At 33.1% G+C, this 12,645-nt stretch overlaps 1 protein-coding gene across 2 annotated transcripts in view; it reads right to left on the bottom strand.

The window, feature by feature from the left end:
* LOC116165515 (delta and Notch-like epidermal growth factor-related receptor) overlaps positions 1 to 12,266 on the bottom strand; it is a 53,410-nt gene extending 41,144 nt beyond the window's left edge. The window contains exon 1 of one of the 2 annotated variants that reach the window (XM_031480019.1): positions 12,152 to 12,266. The gene's annotated coding sequence lies outside the window, so the exon portion shown is untranslated. Of the gene's footprint in view, positions 1 to 10,057; positions 10,225 to 12,151 lie in introns of those variants that run through there. The other variant, XM_031480018.1, reaches the window with a different exon arrangement.
* Between the last annotated feature and the right edge of the window lie 379 nt (positions 12,267 to 12,645).

Genomic DNA, 12,645 nt, shown 5'->3' with positions numbered 1-12,645 from the left:
TTTAGTGCAATTTTAATTTGTGTATTTAACTATTTTGCGTCTTTTTCATACAATAATCGAAATGTTTTTCTTGTTTCAGATTCGAGATTTTAATGCACGTTAGATGTCATGCTAAAAATGCCTTAAAGAAGAATGGGCAAGAAAGAATAGGACTTCTTTGGGGGATGTAAATAGAATGGCTTGTTTCAGTAGAATTTTAATTTGTATTTAACTTTTTGTGTGTGTCTTTTCATGAAATAATCAACTACCCTCGTATCACACCTATAATTGTTAACTTTTATTTATCTATTTTATGCCTTTTTCGTGCTATAATCACAATTTTCCTCTTATCATTACAGATTCAACATTTTAATGGAAGATGGATATGAAAACTAATGGGAATGCCATAAAGAAGAATCGGCAAGAAAGAACTAAACTTCTTTCGGTGATCGTAAAAAGAATAGCTTATTTTAGTGCAATTTTAATTTGTGTATTTAACTATTTTGCGTCTTTTTCATGCAATAATCGAAATTTACTTCTTATTTCAGATTCGAGATTTTAATGCACCTTAGATGTCATGCTAAAAATGCCCTAAAGAAGAATGTGCAAGAAAGAATAGGACTTCTTTGGGGGATGTAAAAAAATTGCTTGTTTCAGTACAATTTTAATTTGTATTTAATTTTTTTGTGTCTCTTTTCATGAAATAATCTCAACTTTCCTCGTATCATACCTTGTTTTAATATAATTTTTAACTTTTATTTAACTATTTTATGCCTTTTTCGTGCAATAATCACAATTTTCCTCTTATCATTACAGATTCAACATTTTAATGCACGATAGGCATCAAAACTGAAGGGGATGCCATAAAGAAGAATCGGCAAGAAAGAACTAAACTTCTTTCGGTGATCGTAAAAAGGATAGCTTATTTTAGTGCAATTTTAATTTGTGTATTTAACTATTTTGCGTCTTTTTCATGCAATAATCGAAATTTACTTCTTATTTCAGATTCGAGATTTTAATGCACCTTAGATGTCATGCTAAAAATGCCCTAAAGAAGAATGTGCAAGAAAGAATAGGACTTCTTTGGGGGATGTAAAAAAATTGCTTGTTTCAGTACAATTTTAATTTGTATTTAATTTTTTTGTGTCTCTTTTCATGAAATAATCTCAACTTTCCTCGTATCATACCTTGTTTTAATATAATTTTTAACTTTTATTTAACTATTTTATGCCTTTTTCGTGCAATAATCACAATTTTCCTCTTATCATTACAGATTCAACATTTTAATGCACGATAGGCATCAAAACTGAAGGGGATGCCATAAAGAAGAATCAGCAAGAAAGAACTAAACTTCTTTCGGTGATCGTAAAAAGGATAGCTTATTTTAGTACAATTTTAATTTGTGTATTTAACCATTTTGCGTCTCTTTCATACAATAATCGTAATTTTCTTCTTATCATTTCAGATTCGAGATTTTAATGCACGTTAGATGTCACGCTAAAAATGCCCTAAAGAAGAATCGGCAAGAAAGAATTGGACTTCTTTAGGGGATGTAAAAAAGAATGGCTTGTTTTAGTACAATTTTAATTTGTATTTAACTTTTTTTTGTCTCTTTTCATGAAATAATCTCAACTTTCCTCTTATCATATCTTGTTTTAATATAATTTTTAACTTTTATTTAACTATTTTATGCCTTTTTCGTGCTATAATCACAATTTTCCTCTTATCATTACAGATTCAACATTTTAATGCACGATAGACTTCAAAACTGAAGGGGATGCCATAAAGAAGAATCGGCAAGAAAGAACTAAACTTCTTTCGGGGATCGTAAAAAGGATAGCTTATTTTAGTGCAATTTTAATTTGTGTATTTAACTATTTTGCGTCTTTTTCATACAATAATCGAAATGTTTTTCTTGTTTCAGATTCGAGATTTTAATGCACGTTAGATGTCATGCTAAAAATGCCTTAAAGAAGAATGGGCAAGAAAGAATAGGACTTCTTTGGGGGATGTAAATAGAATGGCTTGTTTCAGTAGAATTTTAATTTGTATTTAACTTTTTGTGTGTGTCTTTTCATGAAATAATCAACTACCCTCGTATCACACCTATAATTGTTAACTTTTATTTATCTATTTTATGCCTTTTTCGTGCTATAATCACAATTTTCCTCTTATCATTACAGATTCAACATTTTAATGGAAGATGGATATGAAAACTAATGGGAATGCCATAAAGAAGAATCGGCAAGAAAGAACTAAACTTCTTTCGGGGATCGTAAAAGGGATAGCTTATTTTAGTGCAATTTTAAATTGTGTATTTAACTATTTTGCGTCTTTTTCATACAATAATCGAATTTTTTTTCTTATTTCAGATTCGAGATTTTAATGCACGTTAGATGTCATGCTAAAAATGCCCTAAAGGATAATGGGCAAGAAAGAATAGGACTTCTTTGGGGGATGTAAAAAAGAATGGCTTGTTTCAGTAGAATTTTAATTTGTATTTAACTTTTTTTGTGTGTCTTTTCATGAAATAATCAACTACCCTCGTATCATACCTATATTTTTTAACTTGTATTTAACTATTTTATGCCTTTTTCGTGCAATAATCCCAATTTTCCTCTTATCATTACAGATTCAACATTTTAATGGAAGATGGATATGAAAACTAATGGGAATGCCATAAAGAAGAATCGGCAAGAAAGAACTAAACTTGTTTCGGAGATCGTAAAAAGAATAGCTTATTTTAGTGCAATTTTAATTTGTGTATTTAACCATTTTGCGTCTTTTTCATACAATAATCGTAATTTTCTTCTTATCATTTCAGATTCGAGATTTTAATGGACGTTAGATGTCACGCTAAAAATGCCCTAAAGAAGAATCGGCAAGAAAGAATTGGACTTCTTTAGGGGATGTAAAAAAGAATGGCTTGTTTTAGTACAATTTTAATTTGTATTTAACTTTTTTGTGTCTCTTTTCATGAAATAATCTCAACTTTCCTCGTATCATATCTTGTTTTAATATAATTTTTAACTTTTATTTAACTATTTTATGCCTTTTTCGTGCAATAATCACAATTTTCCTCTTATCATTACAGATTCAACATTTTAATGCATGATAGACATCAAAACTGAAGGGGATGCCATAAAGAAGAATCGGCAAGAAAGAACTAAACTTGTTTCGGGGATCGTAAAAAGAATAGCTTATTTTAATTTTAATTTGGGTATTTAATCATTTTGCGTCTTTTTCATACAATAATCGTAATTTTCTTCTTATCATTTCAGATTCGAGATTTTAATGCACGTTAGATGTCATGCTAAAAATGCCCTAAAGAAGAATGGGCAAGAAAGAATAGGACTTCTTTGGGGGATGTAAAAAAGAATGGCTTGTTTCAGTAGAATTTTAATTTGTATTTAACTTCTTTTGTGTCTTTTCATGAAATAATCAACTACCCTCGTATCATACCTATAATTTTTAACTTTTATTTAACTATTTTATGCCTTTTTCGTGCAATAATCACAATTTTCCTCTTATCATTACAGATTCAACATTTTAATGCATGATAGACATGAAAACTGAAGGGGATGCCATAAAGAAGAATCGGCAAGAAAGAACTAAACTTGTTTCGGGGATCGTAAAAAGAATATTTTAGTGCAATTTTAATTTGTGTATTTAACTATTTTGTGTCTTTTTCATACAATAATCGTAATTTTCTTCTTATCATTTCAGATTCGAGATTTTAATGCACGTTAGATATCATGCTAAAAATGCCCTAAAGAAGAATGGGCAAGAAAGAATAGGACTTCTTTAGGGGTTGTAAAAAGAATGGCTTGTTTCAGTAGAATTGTAATTTGTATTTAACTTTTTTTGTGTGTCTTTTCATCAAATAATCAACTACCCTCGTATCATACCTATAATTTTTAACTTGTATTTAACTATTTTATGCCTTTTTCGTGCAGTAATCCCAATTTTCTTCTTATCATTACAGATTCAACATTTTAATGCACGATAGACTTCAAAACTGAAGAGGATGCCATAAAGAAGAATCGGCAAGAAAGAACTAAACTTGTTTCGGGGATCGTAAAAAGGATAGCTTATTTTAGTCATTAGTGCAATTTTAATTTGTGTATTTAACTATTTTGCGTGTTTTTCATACAATAATCGAAATTTTTTTCTTGTTTCAGATTCGAGATTTTAATGCACGTTAGATGTCATGCTAAAAATATCTTAAAGAAGAATCGGCAAGAAAGAATAGGACTTCTTTGGGGGATGTAAAAAAGAATGGCTTGTTTCAGTAGAATTTTAATTTGTATTTAACTTTTTTTGTGTGTCTTTTCATGAAATAATCAACTACCCTCGTATCACACCTATAATTGTTAACTTTTTCTGCAATAATCGAAATTTACTACTTACTTTTAATGCAGGTTAGATGTCACGCTAAAAATGGCCTAAGGAAGAATCGGCAAGAAAGAATTGGACTTCTTTAGGGGATGTAAAAAAGGATGGTTTGTTTTAGTACAATTTTAATTTGTATTTAACTTTTTTGTGTCTTTTTCATGCAATAATCGTAATTTTCTTGGTATCATTTCAGGTTCGACATTTTAATGCACGATGGATATCAATGTAAATGGTAAAAGAGAATTGATCTTCTTTCAGAGATGATAAAAGGGATAACCTGTTTTAATATAATTTTAGTTTGTATAACTTTCTGTGAATTCTTGTTACAATAATTGCAATTTCGTTCTTATCATTGCAAATTGTACGGTATGCAAATTGAATATTATGAAACTGAAGGGGAAGGGGGTTTCATAAAGAAAAAAATTTAACTTGTATTTAAATCTTTTCTGTTTTTTGTCATGCAATAATTACAATTTACTCCTTATCATTTCAGACTCGATGCACGATGGATCCGAAAACTAAGGGGGATACCATAAAGAAGAATCGACGACGGAGGATTGGACTTCTTTCGGAGGCGGTAAGAAGGAATTACTTTTCTAATAATTTGAATATATTTTTAACTTTTTTGTGCCTATTTCGAGGCTGAGTTCATGGCCTATTACATGTCAACGCAAAACCGAAATTGACTTTTACCTTCAAAAGCTGTTAGTCTCATTATTATATGGAAGAAAAGTGCCAAATGCTTAACAGGGCAGCTTCCTATATCTCAAACTATAAATTGCGGTTTTGGAAGGGTGTTCTCAACAAATGTGAAGGGAAAAACGTTTTCCACCTAAGTTTATTATTTTCCGATGTAAAACAAGAGTATTCAATAAAAAGTATAGGTTTCTACATGAAAAAAATTAAGTTGCGCTACACTTGACAGTAATGGGGGACAGTAATGTGAAAAAAAAATTTTGTCATAATAAATTCAGCCCCTCCATATGAAAAATATTACCCTGTATATACAGTAATTACGAAATTGTTAGTCGTACTCTCAATTCACAAAAGAAACGACCGCTACACCTCAATTCGTACTGCTTATGCAAATCCAATAAATCATCCCTTGAAACTGGTATAAATTGCTTACTTGAAAAGTATTGTATATAACCCGGTATGTATTTATCCCGGTATTTATCATTGCTCGGTTCCGAAATGTCTTTCTAATTTGTTCGCGATCGCGGGATAACTTTTTTATGATACGCTTTTTCGTGAATAACTCAGACGGGGTCCCACGTTGTTGCGACTTCCCGCGCTTTTTTTAAATTTTGTTTGTGTTTATTACTAATAATTCGTTTTTTATCTACAGTCTAGTAACGTTATGTACTTCAGGTTAATAGTGGTATTTGAGTGGGTAACCGCTCGAAAACCTCACTCGTTAACAACTTCAGACCCATATCGATAACATCTGTGCTCTCAAAAATTTTTGAGTATTGCTTCCTAGAGAGATTGGTTAACTTTATAACCAAATACAAAATACTAACGCCTCACCAATTTGGATTCAGGTCTAAAATGTCAACCTCCGATGCTCTACACTTCTTCCACGAGAAAGTGCTACAGCATATCGGCAAGAACGAATCTCCTGTTGGATTATTCTGCGATGTAACCAAGGCGTTTGACTGCATCAACCATGACCGACTCCTGCAAAAATTATCGTGTTACGGTATAAGAGGAAACGCTCTAAAGTGGCTGGAAAACTTCCTAAGGAACAGAAAGCAGTACGTCTCTTTGCCCCACAGATACAATGGTAGTACCGTTACTGCCTCTTCTGATGTCATAGAACTAAATGCTGGTACTCCCCAAGGCAGCATCTTAGCACCGCTCCTGTTCACGTTGTTCACTAACGATGTCGTGAACAACGTGAATGACTATGCGACACTCACCTTATATGCCGACGACACAACCGCTGTGGTGTCCCACCGAGAAGGGAGGGAATTAATTGCGAAATGTACAGACACTGTCGAAAGTATTGCAAACTGGTTTAATGAAAACCTACTTTTCTTAAACCAAAGTAAGACCCAATTGGTGCAATTTCACAACCATCAAAACATAAATCTCCCTCACTTTACCATACCAATATCGGGATCCACCTTGACAAACTCAACTACAGCCAAATTCCTTGGTATCACCTTAGATGAGACGTTAAGTTGGAAACCACACAATAACAACCTAATAGTTACATTAAATCGCATGTGCTACCAAGTACGCTACCTACGCTGCTACCTTGATATCAAGCAACTGCGAATGTTCTACTATGCCTGCATCGAATCGAGGCTAAGATATGGACTATGCCTATGGGGCTCTTCTTCTTCAATGAAACAAGTCTTCACCACCCAAAAACGTATCATTAGATGCATGTGCGGAGCAAAAAGTCTACAGTCATGCAAACCACTTTTCACCCTGCTACGGATTTTACCGCTACCGTGCCTCTATATACTCGAGGTGTGCAAATTTGTATTCCTGCGTAAAGACAACCTTAAACGAAACTGTGACATACACGAACACGAAACGAGAGCTACAAGTAACCTCAGCATACCGTTTGCAAGAACAAATATTAACAAAGCCAGCCCACATATAATAGGGGTAAAAATGTTCAATAAACTCCCGTCCAAAATCAAGAACGCGCCGAAACTGTTTACCTTCACACGGCAACTCAAAATCTTCCTGTTGGCAAATTTATTTTATTCTGTGGAAGATTTCATCAGTTAAATGTTAAATGTCAAATGTTTGTCTTTTGTGTTTAATTGACTTGTCCTATACACTTTGTTTGTCTTACAGGATGAATATATATATTATTATTATTATTAATTAAAAATGTGTTACTTACTATTTGAAAAAAAAACGGTTGTATGACGTCACAGCGCTAAAAACTCGTATATTAAAAAAGTTTTTAGCAATGCTACATCCTTTATACCTAATGTACAGTGCCAACATTTTAACGAAATCAAAATAACCGTCTTGCCGACAAATTTTTTTTAACTTTTTCTCGTTTTTTTTGTAATAAAACCTGGAATAATTTGTGTAGATGGTACACACAAAAATAAGGTCTCTAAAATAACTAATTGTAGGTTGCTATTTGAAACAAGTTGAAAATCAGCATATGCATGATGAAAGCTCATTTTTGGTAATGCAGATCAGTATTTCATTAACAACGTTTAAAATTATCGATCTCACGAGTAATCTAGCTGAAAATAGACTCGACCCTGCACATTTACACTGCATCAGAAAGCTTTTAGTGAAAATTTGAAGTATCTAGCTATTGTAATTGTTGAGATCTCAGCTGGACAGCCAGCCAGCCAGCCCTAACGAATACAATAGTGTATTTTTTTCCAAAAATGCACTAAAAAATGTCCGATGTCGTTGCGCGCTCCAAAATCCGGCCAACTATTCTTCGTTTACGTGTACCTAATATACTTGCACATACAAAATTTGAACCAAATCCGTTGAGCCGACATCTCGGAAAATTGCCAATGTACATATACATACAGACGGAAAAAAATGATATTCTTTAAAAGTTCCTTAAAAGATTTTGACATTTGAAGAAATTTTAACATGTCCAAAAACCGGTGACCGCAATATCCACCTAGCTCGAGCTGAGGAGCGAATAATTGTAAAAGAAGCAGTTTTGCATATCTCATCTGTCCGTACAAATTTGACTATACCTAAACGGATTTTACTTGTAATTTGAATTTGTCTTATTTATCAAGTTTATTGAGATTGTGTGATTAAATCGTTAGCATTATTCAAACAGTGGCGTAGTATGCTTAAATGGCGCCTGCCGCCTAGGGCAAGCATGTAAATTGCCCCCCTTAGGAAATTATCTTAATATAAAACAAGATACGAAGAATCGCACACGATTTTCACTAGGGGAATTTTTTGCACCGCTCGAACCTATAAGTAATCACCTCGCATTCGAAGACAGGACTTTTAATCCGGCTCATATTCAATAACACTGATCCTTGAACTCGTAGAAATCGATTGGCGAAGATTTGACATCGATGTTTTCCTTAAAAAACAGATAGGTACACTTTATACGGTTGTTTTAACTTTGTGACGCTTCGACGTTTGTGGTCATCGTGTTTCATTCCTCCGATATCCCTCAATACAGGCACGTCGGGGGTAGGCTGATCAGGCTTGCTTTAAGCTTAAATAACAATCGGTCGATCGGGATTAATTAAAGCAGACAACATAAACTACACGCGAAATGTCGTATTCGAACAAACAAGTGTCTCCTTCATCGGCACCCCTTGCACCAAAGCAAAACTTGTATATTGAATCTATAGTGAGCAATCAGTAGAGGGTGTATTTAGCAATAAATTTCTTTCTCGCTGGTAAATAATTGAAATCGCTGCTTTATCAACTTAAAAAAAGGACAAAGAATAAAAGGTTATGTCCTATTTTTGAATTGAAGATTTTGTTCAAATTTAGAGGTCACTCCGAAATAAATTCCAAAAATTCATTTTTGCGAGATTAAAGGAGAACATATATCTATCAAATAACATACGGATGGACGGGCGTACAAATAAAACGCTAATAATTCATTTTTCAAAAATTCCTCGGTTACCCATGTCGATGGATTACTATTATGTACTACCAATTCCAAAAATATATTATTAATTAATGTAAAATATACCAATTTTTCAAAATACATAAATAAAGACGTATACACCTCTGGAACAAAAAAGAGTTAAGATGTATTACGAATAGATATAAAATTATAATTTAAGCTACTAGAACATCCACAAGTAAGTAATAATAATTTTAAATACAAGTGAATATCTCATTCAAACCTTTGAATATAAGTATATTTTATATTCAAAGTTCAAAAAAGACGTTAATGAGAGTCTTGTGTGTGACATGAAAGGTGTTGTTTTGCATTCTTTCGCCACAGAAATTACTGTAGATATCGCGAATGCCTCAACAGACACTTAAATAGAGAGGGGAGAGGTAATTAGAAATTAACATAGTCGATAACAATTGAAAACCTATTTTTTGCGTCGGGCACTGCTTGAGACAGTCATTATTGTGGCTAGGACCCCCCAATTGACGGACAAAGGTTTTCGGTTGTAAGTTACCGTACAAAATTGAATTTATGCAATTGTTACCATTGCGACGCATTTGAATAATAACATTATATCATTGCACTCTTGAGGGACCCCGCCCATGGTAAACAAAAATGACTGATTGCACGAAGGTATCACTTAGTAGCTGGATTCAGTATTTCGGTTTTTTTTAATAAAAACCATATATTGCAATGAGAGGTGGATACATTGTCCGTATGAAATAGCTTTTTCATCCCGCGTTCAGAGCGAATCAATTGTTGTGCGGAATAAACTTTTCACTTTAAAGGTTTCTCAATTTCTATATACGCAGTATAGTAATGACAATCGAAACTTCGCATTATTTATGTACGTAAAATTTCCAAAATTTCTGAAATTTCAGCGATAAGAGCACAACCAGCGAATATTCACGCATCTATACCCCATGGGGTCATCCTGAGCTTATTGTCATAAACAAAACAAAAACACGTGAAATGCAACGACTCATTCGCAAATGTAATATTTTTATGCGGTTTTGCTTCACTCTATGACCAAAAGCGAACTAATTAAAATGTAACGTATGCAAAACACTAAGTTTAACTTACCGATAGCATCAAAGCAGGAGAGTACATACGCTAACAAAGTGTGTGTCACTGCTAACAATTCTATCTTTTGCTAGGGCTTTTCCTAGAGTTTCCAATGAATTTTGGTCCAACGCAGAATCCGAGTAAAATACGATTCTGCGCAATCAACTAACTTTATTGGTTAACCTTTCGGGGTGGTTTTCATGAAAACTACGCTACAATTTCCATTTTCCTTAAAGATATCTGTAACGATAAAATAGAATTTCCCTACGCACCGCGTTACCGGAATAGGATTCTGCCCGTACACAAAAAGCTTTACACAAATTATTATTACGAAGACATACAAACTCATTTCGACTCATTTACGTAACACTCAAAATTCGCGTGCTTAAAATTTAATATATCGGGAAATTTAGAAAAATTGTTAGAGGGAAACGCATGCGCCGAACAATTAGAAAGCTACCGTTTTGTGAAGTACATTGATTGCTCGCAATACTCCCGAAATTTGTATGCAGATTCAGCCCGTTGTCTTTTTTTTTGAAAATTTGCATTGGGAGTAACGTTTTCCATTTTCCACTTACAGCATGGCCATAATCAACTTATTTGTAGTTTTCCTTAACTCTTTATTTTACAAGTTCCTTAATTAAAATTTCTTTTATAAGTTAAAAAGCTCGAACCAGGTGTGTTAAAAGTTCTCTTTTAGTTAAGTTATTAATTAACCCATCACAAATCTCTTTTATTATTTTCGTTAAGTTTTAATTAACATTTAATGTAGACTAGGTACATTTTAAATCGAGTTACGACAATCAGTTGGAACTCCTTAAGGGATTTGCTTAATTAGCATTTATTTAAAGGTGTATCGGTTTTCGGAACAAATCCGATCCGCCGTCTCTATTTTGCTTTTAGGTCGTCAGCTCTAGAAACTATACACTGGAGTTTAGAGTTCTCTTCTATTTGAGAATATTGTGCAGTGTTTATTCTTACTTATACCACCGTAAGTACAATTTTCTCTGTGGCTAGAACTCTATTGTTATCAAACTGAAATTGTGCCTTTCATTTCGCCTTTTTTATTTTATTGTATTCGCTGCGCGTAATCCCATGCCTCTCTATTGCGCTTACAAGATTTTCTCTTCAATATTTTCCTTGTTCCTTTTAGATATGCTGTGTGAGATTTTATACGTCTAAACTCCACGTGTAGCCTGTAGGTAACATTTTGCGTTCCATTATTTATATTTTCTGGGCATTTATAGATAATTGAGAAATTGAATAAGATCTAGTCAAGAAAAGTTCATTTTTTGTGCTGATATGTGCGCCCATGTCCACATTTCTCGCATTAAAACGGTCACACAGTTTTTAAGGCTCCGATCATGACATCTCGATTGTGATTTTTTATGCCGAATTATGCGTCTATGATGAAAATGTTTCATTTAGTAAGGGTTTACTTCTTAATAAGGTTTTAAATGTTTGCCAAAGGTTGCATATCTGAACTGGACTCGTTTTGTGCTGATTTTTGCGCCAACATTTTCATGGTCTGCAGACATTTTAATTTGAGCTACACGAAGGTTTCCTGTCACGTGTTTTATTTTCTGTACTTACCGAATTCTCTTAGTTTCTGATCGACGTTTAAACCGAAATTGTGCACGGTTTGTGTGATACCTTTTTTCTTCTATCCATCGATCAAGGGTTTGGTTTTTATTGCTATAGTATCAGATGTTGGGCTATCATCGGACTTGAAACTGCATTTCTATGATTATACTCGAGGTTTTACTCATAGTCCATCAGTTTTTTATTTTTTTGGAATTAAAAACAACAGGAACGAAAATTCATGGTATGTTTCCTACTCTATCAAGCAATTAAAAATTTAGAAATTCTTCTTCCGCTGATACTACACAGAGGTACCAATTTAATTTAAATAACACGCAATTCAGTGAAATATTCTAAGCGAACATAAACTATACAAAGAATTAAAATAACTCCAGTTCGATAATGGTGAATATTTGCAAGCCTTCAACCATTCTCACATTAATCACAATGACAATTTTGTGAAAAGTTAATCGCAACTACTCGCAGTTTAGTAACTAATAACAAAATTTAGTGTACTTCATTTAAGCTCACCTGAACTCTGAGATTGATTTCGAGTATTTGGACTCATAACCTTAATGCTATAGCGCGATACTTTTGTATTATTTTACTTGATTATTTAATCAAATTTTTGTTACCAAGCGTCATTTTAAACCTGAACTACGCACAACATTTATACGTGGAGTTGGTTTGGCAGCTTCACAAAATCAACTAACGTTTATTTTAATACCGCACTCGTTCATTCATTCAAATGAATAAAGCCTAATCTTGTTTGGATTCTTTTTAAAACGAAAGGACTAAGCATCTTTATCTAAGAAATTCAATTAACGTGAAAATTAAAAGGGAAGTAATAAACTTCTAAAGATGTAAAATGAATTTATATAATCAGTGGTAGATTCATCTAAATACATAAACTACAACTGTAGCGTTCTTAATCTCAGCCCGACTCGACAGTGCGCCTAGTTTTTACATTTGGTACGCTGAGCTCGGTATAATTCAAAATACTTCAATCAAACTGATTTATTTAT

Source organism: Photinus pyralis, unplaced genomic scaffold (genome assembly GCF_008802855.1).
Source record: "Photinus pyralis isolate 1611_PpyrPB1 unplaced genomic scaffold, Ppyr1.3 Ppyr1.4_LG3a, whole genome shotgun sequence".
NCBI classification, from domain to species: domain Eukaryota; kingdom Metazoa; phylum Arthropoda; class Insecta; order Coleoptera; family Lampyridae; genus Photinus; species Photinus pyralis.
Note: the sequence above shows the minus strand (reverse complement) of the source record. Positions and strands in the feature narration are given on the sequence as shown.